An 18,278-nucleotide genomic window follows, 5' to 3' on the forward strand; every position below is an offset into this window, starting at 1 on the left:
TGTATCAGAGAGCATTTTTACAGTAAATGATAGTATTCAGTTAGCTTTTTATGTATTTACAAGCGACGAAAAGTAAGAGAAAATTTCTTGCAGTATGTACAAAGTCAAAGTTATTAAAATAGTCATCTGTCCAAGTCCAGACTGCTGTGTGCACAATAATATAAAGACAAGAGATCTACTAGATATCATCTTTAAACTTTATCTTACCGTACTTTACCATATGAGTTTCTACCCCAAAAATAATGGGATATAGGGAATGTTCAGCACCAAATAAAATATTATGAAGACCACAGAGCTGTATTTACCCTCCCCTTTACACACAACTAATCCATTCCACTATATGCTTTGGAAAAAGTAAACTGCCTAAAACAATTTATGTCAAAACCAATTTGGATGAAACAACATAAAAACAGAGGCAAATTTTTTCTTTAAAGGTCTGAAGATTTCTGTATTCCTATTCATAAGTATCCTTGATTTCTTGCTTCATTCTAAAAAAATAAACAAAAACAACAAACAAACAAACAAACAAAAAACCCCACACACCCGAAAAGCATAGTGATGCAAGACGGATGTAGTTTGTGCAAGAAAGATGACAGCAGAGAGGTAAACAATCAAAGTCTTTGGGTCTAAATCAACAGAAGCAGGTTAGCACACGTATACACACTTCAAGTTTATATAAAATTTCTGAAGAAATTTTTGTGCTTCCTACTTTAACTGGCTTTTTAAATTAACTGACGACTTTTCCAGCCTGATGTTGTCAAATAATTTGGTCTATAGAACTCATTGCTGCCAAACTTGAAGTGAGGCAGGCAATCTTACTCTAGTGGGAGAGTATAAATTAAGGAAAGATTTATAGAAAATGAATTGATCTTACAAATGTTAGTATTTTAAACACTTCAAGGAATCTCTCTTAAAGAAATAATTCATTAAAATTTAGGGAAAAGACTTTATGTAAAAATGTTTAAAACTTATCTTTTAAATATATAAAAATTACTAGAATAAATGATGCTGGTGGAGGTCACACATACACACACACAAACACACACACAATGGTGTATCCACATGATAAAATTTTATGCACCTGTTGAACATTGAAAGCCATAGAAACATTTAAAGGCATAGAAAAAAATGTCCTAAAATAGTGTTAAAATGATAGAGTAGATCACAACTCTGTATATAGAAAATTATTTCAACAGTGCTCACTTCTGAGGTGCCAGGGTGGCTCAGTCAGTTAAGTGTCAGACTCTTGGTTTCAGCTCAGATCGTGTTCCTCAGGGTCATGAGATCAAGTCCTACATCAGGCTCTGTGCTCAGTATGGAGTCTGCTTGAGAGATTCTCTCGCCCAAGCCCTCCTCATCTGCTCCACCCCCCCACTCATGCTTTCCCTCTGTCTCTCTCTCTTTCTTTCTGTCTCAAATAAATAAATAAATAAAGTCTTTAATAGTGCTCCCAATAGCAGCACATATACTAAAATTGGAGTGATACAGAGAAGATTAGGATGATCCCCGTGCAAGGATGTCACCCAAATTCATGAAGTGTTCCATGTTAAAAAAAAAAAGGAAAAGAAAATTATTTCAACAAACATAAGAATAAAAAGGGGAAACTGTCTCAAAATGTACTATCAGGTATCTGATTATTTTTCTTTTACTTCTTTTCATAAGCCTTTTGTCTTTTGCAAATTATATATATATATATGATAATTTTGAATTAGAAAAAAACTAAAATTTTAGAATTGCTTCAGGATAAAATAGCCTGGAAAACCAGATTTATAGCTTTATTGAAATGAATAATTAGATTTTTTTTTCTTTTGAGAGAGAGAGAGAGAGAGCACATGTGCACAAGGAGGGAAGGGACAGAGGGAGGGAGAGAGAGAGAATCTTAAGCATGCTCCAAGCCCAGTGTGGAGCCCAGTGCAGGGCTCGAACTCAGGACCCTGAGATCATAACCTGGGCTGAAATCAAGAGTCAGATGTTTAACCAACTGAGCCACCCAGCCAACCCTAATTAGATATTTTTCTAAATTATAATTTTTTCTCAATTTGGGAAATTTTACATTGAGAAGTTTGAAAGGGAGGCAGAGTTTCTGAAGTCATTTTTATTCTCTGTAGGCCCTTGTCTTTGTAAGCATAGTTTACATGTTCTAGAACAAAAAGAATGTATGTGCCAAATAGTAAAGGTTAGGAACAGAAAAAGAATTAAGAGATATCCTAAGAGAGTTGTTCTTTCAATAATGAATATCTCATTGTTCTCTTTTGTAAGATTAAAGTATTTGAATGATTGGCCTCTGTGTTCTTTCAGTACCAATGGATTATGCTTTTATAATTTTCTCTCCAAAAATCGTAATTCGTATCCAAATCTACCTTTGCACAAATAATCTCTTTATTTATTGCTGGGAAGGAAGTAAAAATGTTGGTGCCTTATATATGCTCTCAGTAGCACAACAATTCCCCTGCCGTCCACAGTCCACTTCCAAATTTCTTGGTCTCATCTTTCAGAGGTTTTCACTTTTAAGGAAAGTGTAATTATTCTTTACAAATCACTTGCTTAAGCTTTGAAAAATTATCCTTTTGACTTCAAACCACATAATCTTACTCTTGCTGTTTTATTTTGTTTTGTTTTCCTTTAGACACCGGAGCATACTTCCCTTCTTGTTTACATTGCTTTGCACCCCAGCCATCAATTGGTGGATGTTGGGGGCTCAACATGTGTTTCATATAAAGTTGCCAACTTCCTCCAGGGTTATATGACAGCCTTCTTGAAAGCTGAAGGACAAGGTGCTTGCACTTCATCTAAAAAAAAAAAAAAAAAAAAGAAAGAAAGAAAGAAAGAAAATGAAAGACATAATTTGAACTAATGTAAACTTACAGTAGCCAAGATTACATCATAATAGAGAAGTCTGCAATAGTAGATGTAGGAATAGTCACGAAGGACCGCTTGCAAGGGTGAAATATATTAATGTTGGTAACAGGATGTGAGTGCACACCATGTATAAGTCCGGGAAGCTTCAGGAGCAACGGAGGGAAAGGATCAGGAAGCAAAGGCTGGTTAAATATTGCATTGCTCTCAATAGGCAAATCAGGTTTAAAATAATCTTGGCTTTTTGAGTAACGTAAATAGAATCACACTCTATAAAGCAACAAGTGATTTTGTAGCTGAGTGAAGCTTCCTGTAGCTGTGCAAGTTTTATGTGAGGTCCCTCAATACTCTTTAGACAAATGGGTTTTTTTTTTCTCTTTTTCCTAGACTGTTTTCAAGGTTGTTGTTTTGTTTTGTTTTTTTAATAAGCACATGAACTCGAAAGGACAGGATTCACAGGGAGGGTTCAAACAGAAGAGAGGTTTAAAATAAAATTACATATACTTGGGGCGCCTGGGTGGCACAGTCGTTAAGCATCTGCCTTTGGCTCGGGGCGTGATCCCAGCGTTCTGGGATCGAGCCCCACATTAGGCTCCTCCGCTAGGAGCCTGCTTCTTCCTCTCCCACTCCCCCTGCTTGTGTTTCCTCTCTCGCTGGCTGTCTCTGTCAAATAAATAAATAAAATCTTTAAAAAAAATTACATATACTTAAAAATGAAATGCTTTTACTTCCTTTTCTTTTCTCTATTAAAATAAAATTCTTCAATGAAAGAGTGAAAGTATGGAGGAGAAAAAAAAGAACTGCATACAGGCATGAAGAGATAAAGATGAGAAGTTAGAGAAGAAATCAAAATAGAGAGATGAATATTCCAAAGTAAAAGAAGAAATCTAAGGACTCATCTGGGAAATAATAAATGGTCCCTGACTACACATAATAATTTTACTGATGTTTTTCTACTAAATCCAAGAGAACAGTAGCATAAATCTTTATAAAAATAACTCTTATTGCCTGGTTTATTCAAAAACTTTCATTTCCAAATAAAAAGAAACAATATTAAGAGTTTGAATATAAGACATACTGAAATTTTGCAATATATTTATGTTTTTGTGTTGATGATAAAGATAAAGTCCTGCAACCCTGAATTAACATACAGTATGCACTGGGTTGTTGCAGCAAGGGCAATTGTGCTTTAGAGTAGGGAAAGGACAATGATAGTCTTATGTGTATGTTTTGATAGCTCCTTGGATATTCGGGAAATTTTTTATGTTTACATGAATTTGGAAGTTTTGACCATATGGGACAAGACACTTCAATTCTCAAGCTGAGATTTGGGGAAAGACCAAGACAATGGAAAATTTTATTCGCTGAAAATGACCAGAAAAGTCACGGTAACCTTATATTTTATCTAAGGAGAAAGAAAAACTAGAAGAGGTTTGAACAGGTAGAAAGACAGAAGAACTACATTTTCTGATGACATCATACAGGATATTTTTTTGTTCAATGTAACAATTACACCTTAGTAAATTTCAAAGCAAACTAATGATATCACATTTTTTTAACATATTGCAGTAACAATGGTCATTAATAATAAACAATCAAATGCAAACATTGAAATTAACAAATATTCTCCAATTGAGGTCAAAAGAATCCACTACTGCATTTGGAAATTAAAATATAATGAGCTTGCCAGGCATGAAGTTCTAGGTTTGGTGAAGAGATAAAAGTTCTCTTGCTAATGAGCTATATGATTTCACAATGGAATATTGGGCAGTAACTTGGAAATGTGGTTAGATATAGATAAGTAAAATTTCCACATTTATCTTGGATACCTTTTAAAGCTTTTAAAATAGTTGATATAAGCTTTTAGGTGAAAGGCCATTTTATTGATAGATGGCCTGATAATACTAGACATTAAAATATTTGGGAACTATATAAAAATCCTTTACAAATATCTTTTGGCAACAGACACTACCTTACATATAACTCTCAAAATTGAAAATGTTCCAATCCAAGGAGAAGATAATTTAAAAAGTCTGAAATACTGAGAAAACATGTTACTGTAATTTTAAATCTCAAGTTCCTACTAAAAGATTTATGTAATATAAAGTTTTTTTGTTCTTTCTTCAATTACAATAACTATATATCAATCACATCATTTTATTTGTAGTTGGGCAATATATGTTACTTTTATTTGCCATGTTATGTATTACAAATTCCATGAAGATTTTATCACTTTTACTAGAGAAAATGAGTCATGGTGTGGGGTAAAGATACACAATTCATTTGTAAATGAATGAATGAATGAATGAATGATGAATAAATTCATTAAAAATAAATCAAGGAAGAAAAAACAGAGGGAGGAAGGAAGGAAGACAAGGAGGAGGAAAGGAAGAAAGGAAGGAAGGAAGAGAAAAGAAAAAAATAGTTGAGGGTAGGGAAAGAGAAAGGATAATAAAGAGCAAAGACTGAAGTTTCCTGAAGAAGGAATTCTCCTCAAGACTGCAACATGACCTAAATTTCCAGCGTGTTGACCTGCCCAGATTTTGGATTACTAGAGCCCACATCACATGAGTCAATTCCTTAAAACAAATCTTTCTGCATAGATAAATGATGATGATAAAGGATAGATAGATAGATAGATAGATAGATAGATAGATAGATAGATGATAGAGAGATATAGATAGATGATGATGATAGATGATAGATAGATAGATAGATAGATAGATAGATAGATAGATAGATGATAGAGAGATATAGATAGATGATGATGATAGATAGATGATAGATAGATAGATAGATAGATAGATAGATAGATAGATAGATAGATGATAGAGAGATATAGATAGATGATGATGATAGATAGATAGATGATGATAGATAGATAGATAGATAGATAGATAGATAGATAGATAGATGATAGATAGAGATAGAAAGAAAAAAAGAAGAGATGATAGAAGATGATAGATCAATCCATCCATCTCCCATTGGTTCTATTACTCTAGAGATCTTGACAATAAATATTTTTACATTTAAACTAATAATTTAATAATTACCATGGAACTGCACATTATAAACTCAAAATTATTATAGGACAAAGCAATCAGTCCCTACAGAGTCTTAAACCAATCAGGTTGGTTCCAATAGTCAACATTGCTCTTTTAATCCTGTTTTAGTGGGTTACACAGACCAACTCCCACCACCAAAATCCTTGTTTCTAGGAATCCTCAGCTATTACAAAACAATAAGAAATGGATTGTGTGGGCAGAAAAAATGATCAAATCAATCTGCTGTAAGTAGGAAAAAAATCAGAAAAACAGGAAAATAAAGGAGAATATCCTTTTAGCATAAGTAATCAGATTAGTTTCCTCATTTGTAACTAATAATCTCTGAGACCTCTGTAAAGAAGGATTTGTTTTAAAATAAGAGCAATGAACAAGGATAACATCCTTTTGAAGTGGTTTTGTTTAAGAAAGAAAATATCTTTTATTAGTGTAATTATAACTACTGGAAAAGTCTTCTTTGTTCCTTGATATCATATCATCATAATCCTATAAGAGCATTAGAAGTCTTAAAATCTTGCATGAATTTTCCATACCAATATTTTTTTAAATATTGGTGATGACATGTTCCTCATCAAAAATTCTCCTGTAGATTAGCTAAAATATTAGAAAATTATTCTTGTCGTAATGTAATGTTAAAAGATGTTTGTATCAGAAACACAATATAATGGTAATTTACGCAATAAGTGAAAAGACTGCATATAGACATTTAGGGTTCCGGGAAGGCTCACCCTGAAGATCATGGAACTCTTCAATAACCCCTAAGCAAGCAATATTTAAACATTTATAGCTATAATCCTAATTTCAGTACCCCAGAAAACAGAAAACTAAATTGATCTAAACTCACAGGACTGCCATAGTCTAGTATGGGAAGGATTTTGAATTGAGAGAATGAAGACTTCTCCATTAACTCTGTGACTTTGAGTTACTTTCCCAAGCTAGCTTTCTCAGCAATGAAAATGAAGAGCGCATCTGTGGTTTGAACATCTCCCCCAGGTAATGTGTGATCCAATAAATTCGTGAACTACTAGAATAGAAGCAGAAAGAGTACTCAGAAACATTGCAATAGTCTAAATGAAACGTGCAGGTCTGAAATAAGTCATATGGTAATAGGAATGTACAAAAAGTAGATATGATAGTAAAGCTAAGTGAGTTAGGGATACAAGATAGTAAACGATTGGATTTGGAGGCTGAGAAATGGGAGGCTAGGTGACTGTGAGATTGTAGTGAGATTAACAAAAACAGGGACAATAGAAGGTGGAGAAGGTAAATATGGGAAGGTAATGCATTCAGCTTGTATTGTTCATCTAGGAAGTCTGTGAAAGACTAGAGTAAGATGTTTATTAAGCAGTTAGAAGTGTGGGTTAGTAATGCAGAAGGAGAGATCTAAACCTGAAATACAGGTGAGGGTTACCACTCTAACAGTAGTTGAAGGAGGAGGAAGAGGAGGAAGAAGTAGTGATAAAGGGAACGTACAGAAAATATGTAGTACTGTTTTCAATGTGTATGTTTATTTTGTAAAAATGTTTCATAATAAATGTATTAGTATGCAATCTGATCTTTTTTTCACTCAATAAAAGACTTTGAAGACTGTTCCATGTTAGTACATATAGGTTCACCTCAACATGAGTAAATATTTAAATGATAAAGAAATTTCCAGAAGGATATACAACAAACTGAAAATGATGATTACCTCTAGGTAAAGGGAGGTGATTAAACTTTGTGGTCAAAGAGACATTTAAATATTCTTGTAAAGTTTATTTAATATGGAGACTGAATTTATGTATTACCTATAAAATCAAGAATTCAGGTTTTTTTTTTTTTTGAGTGAGGTTAGACTTTTTCATTTACAGTTATCATTCTCAGCTTGCATAATTCATTGAATTTTCATGATGCCTTGGGAAACTAAATTATGTGCTGACCTCTCTTAGAAATCCTACAAAATGCCAATGTTTTGTCATAAAACAGTAATTTAATAAGACACATTTCTACTGAATTGATACTGAAACTACTAGGGCATATGTATCAAAACCTTAGAGTAGTAAATAATACAGCTGCAAATTTCTACATTTGTAAATCATCTATCATTTTTATCAGGATATTTCTACCAGTCATTTTGACAAAAACAGCATGAATTTCTTAAAATAGCAAATCATTTAAAATATGTGAAAGTGCTTTCTCAAAATTCACCATCAGAATACTTGTGAATTCTCTCAACAAAGTGAAAAAAAATGAAATGATTATGATACATTTTCCTCCTTTTTTCTAGAAGATTGACTCATTTACTCTCTACATCTTCCTTTCAGTAATATCCAATCAAATTCCCCTTGACATCTAACTATGATAATCCCCAAGGCTCAATCAGAAGCCCTTTTCTCTTTGTCCATTATAACATTTGCAGAGAATTAACTCATTCCCATGACATTAACCTCTTTCCACGAAATGAATGCCCCTCAGGTAAGATACCTCAAGCCCAAGTGCAGCTGTCATCTCTCTCTCTCACATATTTGGCACATTGTAACCTCACATTAACCCCCCAAAGGCATTTCATTATCTTTCCTTCCTCCTCCCACCTTGCAAAGCAGGGTCATCTCCAAAAGGACTTTCTCTTTTGGCGTCCTTATTTATTGTTAGTCACCCAAGCTCACTAAAGGTGAGAATGTTGGTGCAGAAGCTCCAAATTTGAATATCTGCTATAACTAGGCAGAAAATGGAAGCAGACTGGATTCAGACAACACAGAGTGATACTGACTAGCATTTGAAGGTACACAGCCTAGTAGAGACAGGAGCCTCTTCTTAACCTAGCATCAGGCTATTGCCCACTTATGATTACAAACGCTTAGTGCTACCAATTAAAAAAAGTATATGGGGTGCCCTGCTTCTGGCTCCTCACTGGGTGTGGATCCTGCTTAAGATTCTCTCTCCCCCTCTTCCTTTTGCCCCTCCCCCATTCTCTCACGAATGCACACAAATGTACTTTCTCTAAAAATGAATAAATACATTTTTAAAAATCTTATATTAAGTGCTGGTAACAAATTTTATGTTAAAACAACAGAAAAATAACAACAACAATAACTCCAGAACAGTTGACAGACTTTTATTGTAGACAATTTTGTTCGATATTTGAGGAAGCAAAGCTGTGTTTCTATTTTTGGTAATTGGCTTATAGCCAGTAATTAGAACACACACACATATGTGAACAAACAAAAGAACAAAAAGCTGGTTCTACCTGGCTTTAGTCTCTAAAACAGGTGCATCTTGAATATTTCCTGTAAGTCACTGACGCCCTAAAAACAAATAACTCTATCACTGATTTTTTACAGTACTGATGTCTGAAAGTAGGTCAAAGCCTTTGAGATCTGAAAATATCATCTGAGCAAATTGCTATTTTCTTCCCACCTAGAATAGAATAACTGCAAGGTCAGTAATTCTGGTATTTGTGTGTGTGTGTGTGTGTGTGTGTGTGTGTGTGTGTGTGTGTCTTTTATTGTGTCTGTGTTGTATTTTTTATCTGGTAACCCCTGCTGCTAACACTTGGACTCCCTTATAAATGTTCTTTCAGAGCAAACTACATTCTAAGTATCATTATTTCTGACCTAATCTTAACTCTTAAATCACTATTCCTGCATCTAAATTTTGATGTTTCTTCCCTCAAATTGTTTCTTGAACCAGCTTCAATCTTTAATTATGGTAGCTACTAGTACAACTCAAACTTTAAGCCCCTTGCAGTGCTTGCACAGTTTCCAGCGTCTGGTGAATCCTTCCAACACATCATATGTGCTGCAAAGTATAATCAAATTTATTTCCCTAACAAATCCCTTTCAACAAATCCCTATGCCAAAGGAAACAGTTTCAAATTCCTCAGATGGTTAGTCAGAGAATTCTAAAAATGGGTATCTCTTTTACTATCTCAGGTGGAATATTTTACAACACAGACTACCCCTTCAAGCCACATCAGCTCTTCTCTCTCCTTCTACACAGAATAAAAGTCTTCTCTCAGCTCCTTTGCTCACTCTCCTTCTGTTTCTTGAATAAGTTTTGCTCTGCAGTCCCTTCTTCTGTGACTGTGCATTTTAAATAAATTATAATTCTTGTTTTTGCATAATATTTATTGACATGGGAAAAAGCACATGGTATATTGTTGAGTAAAAAAGTTATTAAGCAGTATAAAGAGTTGGATATGATTTTTTTAATGATGGAAGATTGTGGGAGAACAAGAGCACAGGGGTAGTGTTTTTCAGATCATCAGCTATTTAGGCAAATTACATTTTATTTTCATTGCTCTTTTTTTATTTATCATAATTTTTACTTTGTACATTAGTTATACCCAGGAAAAATAACAATATGAACTTATAAATATGCTACACAACCCTCAGGACTCAGCTCTAGTAAACACTTTGCTTAATCATCTCAGAATTCATCTATCCACAGTGATCTCTCTTTGAAATTCTTCATAGCATTTTTTATAAGAAATGTGTATCATCTTGTAGGTGATACATCAAAAACTCAATTCTTTCAGTTCTTTGACCACTAATTTCCAATCATCCTTTTCCATCCCTTCTTATTTTGGGCCAGGTTTTAAATGTTCTTACCCAGAAAAGACTAGGGTGCCTAACTCTTATATAATTAAAAATGAAAACAATCATAAAACAAACAAAAATTCCAAGAAAATTAGGATTTTATTAATATTTTGAAATAAACATTTAAAATATAAAATTATTTCAAATTTATTTGTTAGCGTACATGTTCTTGCCCATGCGTGGGTGAGTATTTGCATGTGGTGTACATATATGCCTGATAAACATGTTTTTAAACTACTAGATAGTTCAGTACCACCTTCCACCACATAGTCTCTTGGTCAGATCCATGACATTGTCAAAGCCATGGTACCTCAGATGTCTCAATTTTAAGCATATTTCTCATTGACCATCACTTTTTTCAACTTAATTATTCTATCATCCCCACATCAACAATTCTCCAACCAAATCGGGAACTCCCAGCTATTACCTTCACAGTGTTTTCACTAGCCATCCCCACTTCACTATTACTCCCTACCCAGTGAAAACACCATGGTCAATCACTGCAATCTCTGAAAGTTGACACTATTTATCTCACCTTTTTCACCCCTCAATATAATTGCCTGGAAAATCCATAATCTTGGTTTATCCAAATATCCTCCTTACGCCCATCTGTACTTGACCGGCTAAATTTTGCTACAGAAATACAACAAATCAGGTTAACTAGTTTTATTACTGATTTCTCTAGGGGATTTGACAGGGCCAATGTATATACCCAGTAACATCTCATGTTAGTTCTCTATGAAAAACACTTGAGACAGTGGTGGAAGATCTTGCCTCAGTGGTGATAGATGGTGGTTACTGAAGGCTGGGATGGCTGTCTTAAAATAAGACAATAATGAATGATGTTTGCCACTTCCATTGACTCTTCCTTTCACAAATTATTTCTCTATAGTGTGTGGTGCTGTTTGATAGCATTTTACCCACAGTAGAATTTCTTTCAAACTTGGAGTCAATCCTCTCAAACCCTGCTGCTGCTTCACTGACTAAGTTTATGTAATATTCTAAATCTTTGGTTGTCATTTCAATAATCTTCATAACATCTCACCAGATTTAGCAGATTCCACCTTAAGAAAGCACTTTCTTTGTTTATCCATAAGAAGCAACTCTTCATCTGTTAGTTTGATCATGAGACCACAGGAATTCAGTCCCATCTCCAGGCTCCACTTCGAATTCTAGCTCTCTCACTATTCCTACCACATCTGCAGTTACTTCCTCCACTGAAGTCTTGAGTCCCATAAAGTCCTCCATGAAGGCTGAAATCAACTTCTTCAAACTTCTGTTAATGTTGATATTTGACCTCTCCTGAGTTACAAAACATTCTTAATGGCATCTAGAATAGTGAATCCTTTCCAGAAGCTTTTCAATTTATTTTGCCCAAGTCCATCAGAAGAAACGTTATCTATGGCAGCTATAGCCTTACAATATGTATTTCATAATAATAGCTCTTGAAATGACTCCTTGATTCATGGGCTACAGTAGATGTTGTGTTAGCAGGCATGAAAACAACATTCATTTCATTGTCCATTTCCATCAGAGCTCTTGGGTGACCAGGTGCATTGTCAATGAGCAGTCACATTTTGAGGAAATCTCTCTTTCTCTCTGCCTCTGTCTCTCTGTCTCTCTGTCTCTCTCTCTCTCTCTTTTTTTTTTTTTTTTTGAGAAATAGTCCTCAACAGTGGGCTTAAAATATTCAGTTAACCAGGTTGTAAACAAATATGCTGTCATCCAGGCTTTGTTGAGCACATTTGTAAAGCACAAGCAGAGTAGATTCAGAGTGATTCTTAAGGGCACTAGGATTTTCAGAATGGCATTGGCTTCAACTTAAAGTCACCAGCTTCATTAGCCTCTAACAAATGAGTCAAACTGTTCTTTGAATCTTTGAAACCAGGCACTGACTTCTCCTCTCTAGCTATGAAAGTCATTGATGACATCACCTTCCAATATAATGCTCTTTTATCGACATTGGAAATCTGTTGTTCAGTGTAGTCACCTTCTTAATTATCTGAGCTGGATCTTCTGGAGAACTTGCTGCAGCTTCTCCATCAGTACTTGCTGCTTCATATTGCACTTTGATATTATGGATATGGTTTCTTTCCCTAAGCCTCATGAACCAACTTCTGCTAGCTCCCGGCCCTTTTCCTGCAGCTCCCTCACACCTCTCCCAGCCTTCAGAGAATTGAAGAGAGTTAGGGCCTTGCTCCGGATTAGGCTTTGGCTTAAGGGAATGTTGTGGCTGGTTTGATCTTCTATCCAGACCACTCCAACTTTCTCCATATCAACAATTAGACGGTTTCACTTTCAGGGCGCCTGGGTAGCGCAGTTGTTAAGCGTCTGCCTTCGGCTCAGGGCGTGATCCCGGCATTCCGGGATCGAGTCCCACACTGGGCTCCCCCTCTGGGAGCCTGCTTCTTCCTCTCCCACTCCCCTGCTGTGTTCCCTCTCTCGCTGGCTGTCTCTCTGTCACATAAATAAATAAAATCTTAAAAAAAAAAAGACTTTCACTTTCTTATCATTTGTGTGTTCACTAGAGTGCACTTTTCATCTCCTTCAAGAACTTTTCCTTTGACTTCACAGCTTGACTAACTGTTTGGAACAAGAGACCTAGCTTTTGGTCTATTTCAGTTTTCACCATGCCTTCCTCACTTAGCTTAATCATTTCTAGCTTTTGATTGAAAGTGATAGACACTGGACTCTTCTGTTCACTTGAACACTTAGAGGCTATTATAGGTTTTTAATTGGCCTAATTTCAATATTGTTGTGTCTCAGGGAACAGGGAGGCCTAAGGAGAGGCTCAGAGATGAGGAAACAGCCAGTCAGCGGAGGAGTCAGAGCACACACAGCATTTACTGATTCAGTTTGTCATCTTAAATGGGCATGGTTCGTGGTGCCCTAAAACCGTAACAATGGTAACAACAATGATCACTGGTCACAGATCACAATAAAAAATATAATAATAGTGAAAAGATTTGAAATATTGCAAGAATTACTGAAATGTGACACAGAGACATGCGGTGAGCAAATACTGTTGAAAAAATGACAGCAATAGACCTGCTCAACAGGGATTGCCACAAACCTTCAATTTGTAAAAATCACAGTATGTGTGGAGCACAAGAAAGCAACATGCCATAAGATGAGGTACACCTGTGTAATCCAGGGCCAAGAGTGAACGACAGAAAATAAATAGTAACCAAAACAAAATATTAATGTTTTCTATTAATTTGTCTTGTTCTTTCAGTTACGTGCATGTATAGCTTGTCATTTCAGGGGATTTCTTTTTCTCATTAATTTATTCACTCATTCAACAAATATTAAGTACATACTTTTGTCTCAGGACATCATTGGATTTTTGTAATTCAAAGACAATTAAAACAATTTCTTTGCTCAATGAACTAATGTAAACTAGTCTAAATTTACTAGTGGATTTAATAAAGCCTGTATACGTGGCTAAATATCCAATAATATTTAGATTAATTATTCAATTAAAAAGTAAAGAAAATCTTTCATAAGCCTCTAATTTCAGCTTTGTAAATATTAAAATGGAAGCTAATAAGAGATTTAACTTAGCAATTAAGAATTTATTTTTCTTATTTATTTTCTTGTGTGTGGGGGGGGCGTGTGTGCGTGCGTGCATACGCACATGAGAATAAGGTTTTGACTACTATCATTAAAGAAGTTCCTGAGTATGGTAATATATTTATAACATTTTCAGTAATTTACTTAAAAGAAAAACAAAATACGTTGCTATTGAATACAGCCAGGAAATAGAATATTCTGGATAAGTAAATGTCCTTCAGAACTATATGTAATATATTTTTAGTATTATAAAAAAAAATCTCGGAAATTGTGTCTTTCAACCTTCTACATTTATTGACGCCAAAAGAAATTACTCAGAGAATCTTTAACAAGTTTATCTGGTTTCCAATAACAATATTGCTAAGAAAAGAAATTGTCCATTGTAAATTCATTTGCTTTAGTTAAAGCTTACAGTGTTAAGTGCCCCAGATATTTTTTAAAGTTCTTATTTTACTAAGTGGCCTCGTGTTGTCCTGAAAATAGCATGAACTTTGGCAACAGGTAGATGGGCTCGTGATCCCAATTTAGTCATTTACTAGCTGTGCAACCTCAAGCAATTCAGGCAAATATTTATTTTGACTTTTAGCTTCCTTATCCTTGAAATGAGAGCAAAACAATCTTACGAGGTTATTGTCAGAGTTGAGTAAAATACATATAAACACTTAGCACATCAAGCATGTATTTCATATTACTTTTTAGGAGAACGTTTCTAAATTAGTAGTAGCATGCATTTGCCTTCTCCTAAATAAACTACAAAGTGTAATAATCTCATAATACCTGTATTGTGAGGTAGAAATTCGCTGATTAAATAAATATAAACATGAGCCTGCCCCTCATTCTGCATGAATTCACCATGTTGTACCAGCCTTGTCATTTCTTCCCTCTGACAGAATTTCTGTCAGTTCTGGAGATTGGGTGAGATGATTCGTAAGAGCTCTTCAAGCTCTAATATGCTAATATTCCAATCAGCTAATGATGATTTGGTGACATGACACTGTGTTGCTCTGAGTTCCTCTTTGGATTGAATCGTGTCCCCCAAAAGATAGATCCTAATCCTTGGTACCTGTGAATGTGACCTTTTTTGGAAATAGGATCTTTGCAGATGTAATCAAATTAAGATGAGGCCATTGAGATGGCCCCTCATTCCATATGCCTGGTGTCTTTATAAGAAGAGAGAAACACCATGTATGGACAGAAACACACAATAAAAGTGTCATGTGCAGACAGAGGCCGAGACTGAATCGATGCAGCTACCAGCCAAAGAAGGTCAGAGAGACACTGCACCACGAGCAGCTCAGAACAGGCAAGCGAGAATCGTACCCAGACTCTCAGAGAGAACATAGTCCTGCCGGCACCTTCATTTTGGACTTCCAGCATCCAGAACCACGAGAGAATACATGTCTCTCGTTTCAGCCGCTTGGTTTGTGGTACTTTGTTACAGCAGTCCTAGAAAACTAAGCAAGGCTTTTGAAGATGTGAAAACCTGTTGGTTCCTTCCACCACATGGTCCCAGTTCATTGATTTGAGGATTAGGGCGTCTTCCATTTTTTCCCGAATATTTTGCAAACTACCTGGCATGACATATATATCACATTGCCACGGACACATCTTATAATTTTCTCTGTATAGTTTCTAGAAGAGATTAAAATTACGTTTTCCAAAAACAACAAAAAGTTTTTTAAAGATGAACTTTAAAGATAATACTATTATTATTTTAGTTTCTTCCTGCAAGCTTTGTTTTTACACCCTAAGAGTAGATCATAGACCTATCTCTGGCAATAGCTCCTAACATTTGAATTCATTTAAATATTTTCATAGTATTCTTTCATGATGGAGAGCCCAATCTAGTGCTAGGAGACAATGAGTTGCTCTCTGCTTCTGTCATCAGTTTGGTGGCAAGTACATTTCTTTCCAAAGGTTTTTTAGTCTGCGATTAAGGGGCATCATAAAGAGCTTTCCTCTTGGAGTGACTCAATCAGTGATGCTAATTATTCCCTGTAGAATTGGAATAAATATAGAGTCACTTCTATGAGAAAAAGTATAGCAATAAATATGCATTTGGAAATGCGTTCGAAACTAGAAGCAAGTACCAACAAACTTTCTCCCTGCACTACGCATGTGTATTTACATCCACAAAATAGATAATAGGGATCAGAAGTTTTCCAGAGAAAGAAAGCTAAAATCATCAATGGGATGGGGTGACAATGTTTTAAATAACTGTGAGTTTAATCTAAAACATTAAAAAAAAATCTGATCCTTAAATCCATAAAACAAACAAACACACACACCTCCAACGTATAAGAAATACTAACATTCTTTTTAGCTCAGAGGGACCGAGTCTATTTTTTAAAGTACCTGTACTGGGCAAATTCTCAGTTGGAAACCATGGAAACCTTTCTTTTTTTTTTTTTTTTTTCTCTTCTTCTTTTTTTTTTTTTAATGATTTTTTATTATATTATGTTAGTCACCATACAGTACATCCCCGGTTTCCGATGTAAGGCTCGATGATTCATTAGTTGCGTGTAACACCCAGTGCACCATGCAATACGTGCCCTCCTTACTACCCATCACCGGTCTATCCCATTCCCCCACCCCCCTCCCCTCTGAGGTCCTCAGTTTGTTTCTCATAGTCCATAGTCTCTCATGGCTCATTCCCCCTTCTGATTACCCCCCTTTCTTTATCCCTTTCTTCCCCTACCGATCATCCTAGTTCTTATGTTCCATAGATGAGAGAAATCATATGATAGTTGTCTTTCTCTGCTTGACTTATTTCACTTAGCATTATCTCCTCCAGTGCCGTCCATGTCGCAGCAAATGTTGAGAACTCGTTCTTTCTGATAGCTGAGTAATATTCCATTGTATATATGGACCACAACTTCTTAATCCAGTCATCTGTTGAAGGGCATCTTGGCTCCTTCCACGATTTAGCTATTGTGGACATTGCTGCTATGAACATTGGGGTGCATATGGCCCTTCTCTTCACTACGTCTGTATCTTTGGGGTAAACACCCAGTAGTGCAATGGCTGGATCATAGGGTAGCTCAATTTTTAACTTTTTAAGGGACCTCCACACTGTTTTCCAGAGTGGCTGTACCAACTTGCATTCCCACCAACAATGTAGGAGGGATCCCCTTTCTCCACATCCTCTCCAACAATTGTTGTTTCTTGCCTTGTCTATTTTTGCCATTCTAACTGGCATAAGGTGGTATCTCAGTGTGGTTTTGATTTGAATTTCCCTGATGGCTAATAATTTTGAACATTTTTTCATGTGTCTGTTAGCCATTTGTATGTCTTCATTGGAAAAGTGTTCATATCTTCTGCCCGTTTTTTGATTTGTTTATTTGTTTCTCGTGTATTGAGTTTGAGAAGTTCTTTGTAGATCTTGGATACCAGTCCTTTATCTGTAGTGTCATTTGCAAATATATTCTCCCATTGCGTGGGCTGCCTCTTAGTTTTTCTGACTGTTTCCTTGGCTGTGCAGAAACTTTTAATCTTGATGAAGTCCCATAAATTCATTTTATTTTTTGTTTCTCTTGCCTTTGGGGATGTATCATGAAAAAGGTTGCTTTGGCTGATGTCGTAGAGGTTGCTGCCTATGTTCTCCTCTAGAATTTTGAAGGATTCCAGTATCACATTGAGGTCTCTCATCCATTTGGAGTTTATTTTTGTGTATGGTGTGAGATAGTGGTCAAGTTTCATTCTTTTGCATGTAGCTGTCCAATTTTCCCAGCACCATTTATTGAAGAGACTGTCTTTTTCCCACTGGATGTTTTTTCCTGCTTTATCAAATATTAGTTGCCCAAAGAGCCGAGGGTCCATTTCTGGGTTCTCTATTCTGTTCCATTGGTCTATGTGTCTGTTTTTGTGCCAGTACCATGCTGTCTTTGTGATCACAGCTTTGTAGTACAGCTCGAAATCTGGCATTGTGATGCCCCCAGCTTTGTTTTTCCTTTTCAACAGTTCTTTGAGATTCGGGGCCTTTTCTGTTTCCATACAAATTTAAGGACTATTTGTTCCAGTTCTTTGAAAAATGACCTCGGTATTTTGATCGGGATAGCATTGAAAGTGTAGATTGCTCTGGGTAGCATGGACATTTTAACTATGTTAATTCTTCCGATCCATGAGCATGGAATATCTTTCCATCTTTTTATGTCTTCCTCAATGTCTTTCAAGAGTGATTTATAGTTTCTAGAATATAGGTCCTTTACGT

General features: G+C 35.6%; 1 non-coding gene and 1 pseudogene across 1 annotated transcript; both read left to right on the forward strand.

The window, feature by feature from the left end:
- Positions 1 to 18,278, forward strand: part of LOC123793044 (large ribosomal subunit protein eL6 pseudogene) — a 186,271-nt pseudogene that overhangs the window by 49,663 nt on the left and 118,330 nt on the right.
- On the forward strand, positions 1,445 to 1,551 carry LOC123793412 (U6 spliceosomal RNA). The gene has a single exon (XR_006779948.1). It is a non-coding gene; the product is annotated as a U6 spliceosomal RNA (small nuclear RNA).

The sequence above is a fragment of the Ursus americanus genome, chromosome 13 (assembly GCF_024610735.1).
Source record: "Ursus americanus isolate L20-20 chromosome 13, mUrsAme1.1.p, whole genome shotgun sequence".
Classification (NCBI taxonomy): domain Eukaryota; kingdom Metazoa; phylum Chordata; class Mammalia; order Carnivora; family Ursidae; genus Ursus; species Ursus americanus.